The 6,254-nt window shown below is 41.4% G+C and overlaps 1 protein-coding gene across 1 annotated transcript in view; it reads right to left on the minus strand.

Annotated features, from left to right (window-relative positions):
* BACE2 (beta-secretase 2) overlaps positions 1 to 6,254 on the minus strand; it is a 48,238-nt gene that overhangs the window by 40,184 nt on the left and 1,800 nt on the right. The gene's annotated exons all lie outside the window — the stretch shown is intronic.

Consider the following 6,254-nt stretch of genomic DNA (forward strand, 5'->3'; position numbering starts at 1 on the left):
ATTTTTCACAATTTCAAATTATTAGTAAGCAGTGGTGAGGGTAAAAAAGGATTGTAGAGTGCAATTACAGCTTTAACAGATTCCCTTCAAAAGAGCTTTTTAATTATGACACATTAATTGTATTCAATGAATTGTAATTTTCACTTGAATAAGATTTTTCCTGTCTAGCTTATTTTTCTCAAATTCCCTCTCTTCCACACCCCACAGTTTTCATCTGTTTGAGGAGGACTCTTACAAAACCAAAACCAAGCTCTAGAACATCAGTCCCCCATGACCCTCCCTGTAAAACGCTCTTAGAAATAAAAAGGCAGCAAGAGCAGAAGAAGGCGAGACAGGCCAAAGGCAGAACGAGCGAGCAACTCTGCTGGAGGAGAGAGAAGGGGGGAAAAGAGTATTCTTTTATCAACCTTTGGCAAAAGATGGAGCAAACACTGACTCTGGCCCAAGGCTTTCTAAAGGTACAAGAGCTGACTTTGCTACATGACCACCCTCGGACGAGCGCAGCCAAAGCCCATCGGACAGCCACGCCTGGAGGAAGCCCACCAAAAGGGCTAGGTGCGTGAGCAGTAACAGGTTCAGTGGCCAAACTTTCATCCCAAAAGGAAGACATTTACCAAGCTCCTTGGAGAGGCTCTCGGGAGGTTTTGGGCTGCTGCAGCCTTTGCTGGGCAAAGTACTCAGCTGCTGCCGTAGCAAAACCAAAACACGCAGTTGACGCAGACGTGCTCAGGCTACCTCAGGTGCTGCCAGCAGTAACGGAGCTTGCTGCATGTTGCGGAGCCACCCAGAAAAACACAGTAGATTGCTCATGTGGAGGTCCCCGTTGTCACAACTAGCCTGTTACCAGCCCAATTTAGCTGGTTTCCACTAGCTCGGTTCTTGAATGCCGTAATCCAATCGCACGGGTAGTTGCAATGAAGGCATACGCACAGAAGGGGAGACAGATAGCTAACTTGTTATTTTAAAACTAAGGGACTTCATGTGCAAAAGATTGCAAATAAAATCTATTTTAGTCCTGGGCTATTTCAAGTGCTTTGAAGGACACTGAACTAACAGATATGCATTCAAATGTGAAATTTTTGATTTTAACAGCAGTCTGGTATCTGTAAAACACATACTGCATTTGCTTCATGAGCTCAGATCTACATAGCATAACCAGGCTGCAAAGCAGCAAGAAGTATGACAGTCCCATCAATGACAGGAAAAAACACTTCCTTTTTCTGAGGCAGCTGAGTGCTACCTCCTTTACTTTGAAGATCTGATCTCAAGTCCTAATCTGGGCAGAAATAGGAGCAACAAGTTCCTTCACTTATTTACACAATTTATGATTAAATCTGTATTTTACAGCCAGTAAGAAAAGGAAGAGAAGTATGTCCGATTCATGCTGGAGATGCACATGCGCAAGGGTATGCCACTGTATCAGTTTTCTTTTTCAAATGTATCCATACTTTACAATGACCAGATAACATTTCAGGTCAGCCGTGCTTCACAATAAGTGAGAAATTTTCAAAGATAATTAAATGTGCAGGCAATGTAATAGCTAATGTGTCCTCACAGATTTGAATTCATAAGTTCATTGAACCCATAAAGACCCCTGCAGGGTGTAGTGGTTTTTAAATCTGTCTTGCCAGAGATTATCCCCTGAGCTCACAGCCCTGTGGTTAGAAGAGGGGAAAAAAGTAAAATAAAACCCAAGGGAAAAAAAGAGATTCCTTCCTTAATAATCCCAAACATATGGGAATTCCACATGGGCTTTCTTTCCTCCACTGGCTTGTTTTCATCTCATTTCTACTCCAAATCCCAACTAATTTGCTCCTTGATAACAGGCAAAATAGTTATTTGCTCACCCTCCACATTCCTCTTCCCAAATTTAACTGATGCTTTTGCCTTGATAGGGAATGGACTGCAAGGAGCGGTAAAAAGGGTGAACCTGACACCTGTTGCCACCATCCTTGTTCCTCACAACACATCTTCTACCCCGTCCCACCAGGATCTGAATGCATGATGGCTACAGTTGGCAACCCTGGATAATACAGCTTCCACCATTTCTCTGAAGGAAAGAAAGCACTTTTAAAGGAGCTGTTAGCAGGGCTCTAATCCAACTGACCCTGGGAGAGGAGCACATCCTAAGGAACAACCACAATAAGCCTCTTCCAATCAGTGTCACTCTGCACATAGGCGTTGCAGCCATTGCAGCCCACTTACAAACGCAGCAAGGCAAAGCCTTGCTACAAAACACTAATTGTGCTGTACTCTACACGGGGCAACTTCATTGTAATTAATACTCATGTTTTGGGGTTTTTTTATAGTACAGGCTCCACTACCCCCATGCAGTCCCTTTTGTGAGGGCTAATTTTGTATGGAAGCAGGTGCCAAAATTCTAATTTGTAAAGGCAGGGGCCTTTCTGTCAACCCAAAGCTGGTACATTTGTTTGCTTTGCCTTTGGTCAAAAATACATTACACCTCGCCACACCACAGTACATCACTGTATTAGTCCTGTCTTACGACTTTTAGGTCCTTGTCGTTTATTATTTTGCAGGCATCCAACTACAACAACCAAAATCTTCTGAATTCATTATTTAACAACAGAAATATTTTGCATTTCAATAGTACTTCCATTACAGGGACCTGGAGGGATTTTGACCCTGCCACCCCAAAATACTCCAATATACTACAGCTCTCATCTTTGCTCCTCTATCCTTCCTTTTTTCCATTTTCATATAGAGCTCAAAAAATAAACACAAAAGACCCATGTAATCATTAAAAAAAAAAAAAAAAAGAGGAAAAGAAAGAGAGAGACTGGAGTCGGAGCTTGCTTTCTGGTATTTGAACCTGGAAAGACTGCATTGTCAAAACTTCTTGTATCTAGAAAGACGGTTAAACCCCCTTTCAGCAAAATTAAGAAAGCAGAGCTTAGCTTCGTAGGGAATAACACAGCTCCAGAAGCCAGGCCCTTATCACCTAATATAGCAAGACTAGTGAAGTGATGAAATTACAAGAGCAACTGAATCTTTCCTCACAATCTTCCTTCCTTCCAACACTCAGGAAATAAGAGCTATCAACAATTAAGGAAGAATGGCTGCATGTTCAGGACTTCGTAATGTGTATGTTCAGCACCTTCAAAATACCAAGCTATAAATTTTAAGAGTCCATGACACACTTGAAGTGTTTAATACATATCCTTCTTTTCTTTAATAGCTGGAAGAAATTGAAGGAAAGATAACCTGCCACCAATTACATGGAAATTGGAGTTTGTGTTTCGCAGTGAAGGCCATTAGACCCCACGTTCATGTTGACCTCAAAACTTCAAAGCGAGTTTACAGGACAGGTTTTTGCTCACCCCCTGCACAGAACCAACTGCCATTAGGAAAAACAACAGACAAAACCTCTTCAAGCATAGAATGAAAAATTGACACTGAAATTTCAAAAAGGAGCCGTGGCATTCAGAGCACAAGTCAGATCCTATTGTGGTTTCAATACCCGCTAATCAGACCACAGCTACGTGACTCTCAGCTCTTGGGAGGCACATGACCAGCCTCTCTTGTACTGAAGTTGCGGGTATAACACGTACCTGGTCTTAATAAAAACACAATTTGAAAATGCAGTGGGACCAGCAGGACTACCACTACCTCATACAATGAAGACTAGCACAAGAGGCATGATGAGGCAACAGTACTTTCTTTGCAAACATTTAATGCAGTCCAGATGGACTTCAAGAAAGCTGTGAAAAACATGGGGTGCTTTAGGAGTTTGACTCTTCTATTGGTCAAAAGCTCGTAGGAGGAGCAAAATTAATATGAAGAGACCTGAAGTGAAGATAGTGAAAGAACCCTAAATGATCTTTGATTCAATTCCTCACAGTGCTTGTAATCTCAGGGCAGGCAAAATAATAAAAGACAGAGCATAGGAATTTCATCAGATTATTTATAGCAGTAAGAAGTAAGAACAGTGCACACAATTCATATTGGGCTCTTGCCACCTCTCATTTAAATCTGGAATTGGAAGAAGTGCACCTATACAGACAGGTGTAAAGCACATAATCCATCAGAAATAGGATGCATAATAATACATCCATGAAATAAGAGACAAATATATGACACACTTCAGTACAATAGACCTTCTTTCTCACCTTTCATAAAATTCTTAAGTAGATCTGCATGTGAATGAATAAGACTTAATGAGGGGGATGACAGTTGGCACCAACCTGGTAGCTAGCCTGGAGATCTGATACAATTAGGAAGGAGACTGTATTATAAAACTGGAAATGATCAGAAACACTTTGGCTGCAAACAACTTGCAAAACTGGATTGACTGCATTGAAGTTTCCCCTCTTGAAAATAAAATAAATTTGACTTCACACAGCTGCTCTATTTTTATATCGTCAGAACAAGTATTTCAGAACTGCCATTGTGAAACTCTGTGCTGTGTTTATCTGCTATATGACAAATCAGAATTGGAACGAAAGCCAGTGTGCCTTAAATGACCTGAAAAACTAAATTCTTTCATAGTAGCTTCCTTCCAAGAACAAAAATTAAAAAAGGAAAATTTCTAAAAATGCAACTGAGCAGTGAAGCAAGCTCAGTAGTGCTGAAGTCTTTCACAGATGCTCATTCCCCATACTGGCACAGTAGCTTTCAACACTTAACGTACACACTTTCAAAGTTACCAGGCACCAACACTATCATAACCGCAACATTAAGTCTTGAGCCTCTTCTCCTAACCTGCTAGCTGGTCTTGGTCCACTACTGCCTTGTTTGCATTTACCCATCCCCTCTCCGTGACACCATCTGGAGCAGCAGCTCTGCCATCCACCTTTCTGCTCTGACAACACGGAAGCAAAGCCATGCTGCTCTGCAGTTCTTCATTGCCAGTATCCTTCTTCCTCCTTGGCCAAATATCAGGGCATATATCACCCCCCGCATGGCCTCGGCAGTCCCGGGAGAGGCGCGGGTGAGGAAGCGAGTTGGGGGAAAGTCCCATGCTGGAGGGTGCAAGAGTAAAGGAAGGTGTCCAAGCACCATTTTACACTTCAGCTTTTAACATGAGGCAAAGTCAGGTTGGGAGGATCATTTAAATCAGTAAGAGACACCTCTCCTTTTCTACCAGATCACGGACCACTCTGACTCCAGTGACTACTTGCCCAAGGAGTTTAACACGATCCCACCACTTGGCAGTAGCAAGATACTTGCTTTTAGTATCAACACTGTGAAGGATTCAAGTAGCACTAGCCTGTAGCGGCTTTGCAGATTTATACCGTTCCTTGCAAAGCAGAAAAACATGTACATTTGTGATCTTTAAGTCTTCCAGTTTCAGGCAGTGAACGAGATAACAAATTCATGTCCGTCAAAAGTAGAGAATAAATTTTAACTGCACTCTACTGAGTCACTACACACCAAGATCTGATTTTGGAAACATGAGCACATTTATAACCTTACTTACAACCTCAGTGAGCCTACTCGTGAATAAAACTTCACATGTGCTAAACACCAGTGGCGGTCTTTTAAATAATTAACTTTGCAAGAACTCAGAACTAGTTCGAAATAGTAAAACCTTTGCAACCAGATTCAGAGCTTTTTTTCCCCTTTTTTTTCAGGTTAGAAACATCACTGAGGCAAGTTTATCTGAAACCTTACATCACATGTAATACAAGTCATACTAACTGCTAAGTGTAAGTGAAGCCGTCAGGTGCACTGAGGGCAGCACATTTCCACCTCTTAGACCTCCAGTCACATTATCAAAAGCCTGTCATATTTTTCCTTCTCCATTTCTTCCAGTTTCAGAATCCCCCCAGACACATAAGGGGATGATATTCTTGATAGTCACTTTTTCTCCCTAAAATTATCTTTTTCACTAAGACATACTGAATTGGATTATTAATTCAATGAAATCCTGTACCCTGATTCTGGCAGAAACCAATAGTGAACATTCCCTGGAATAATGAAGCACACACAACGCCACACTAATAGAACGAGTCAAATATGCAGCGTACAACATGGAGGAAAAAGTATTTCACAGCCTCTGTGGCTGTCGGGCCACACCTTGATACATCAGGCCTAGTTAGCTTTTTTTTTTTTAAAAAAAAAAAACCCTTACATTTATTGATCATAAAACAACGCCACCCTTTCTCGATACACGTATTGATCCTGCCGTCATACATTTCAATTAGAGTGACGATGTGGCCAATCCTCTTACATTCAAGGTATTAAAAAAAAAAAAAGCTTACAGAAGTCCAAAAATGTAATGGCAGCTGAAC

This window comes from Phalacrocorax aristotelis, chromosome 1 (genome assembly GCF_949628215.1).
Source record: "Phalacrocorax aristotelis chromosome 1, bGulAri2.1, whole genome shotgun sequence".
Lineage (NCBI taxonomy): Eukaryota > Metazoa > Chordata > Aves > Suliformes > Phalacrocoracidae > Phalacrocorax > Phalacrocorax aristotelis.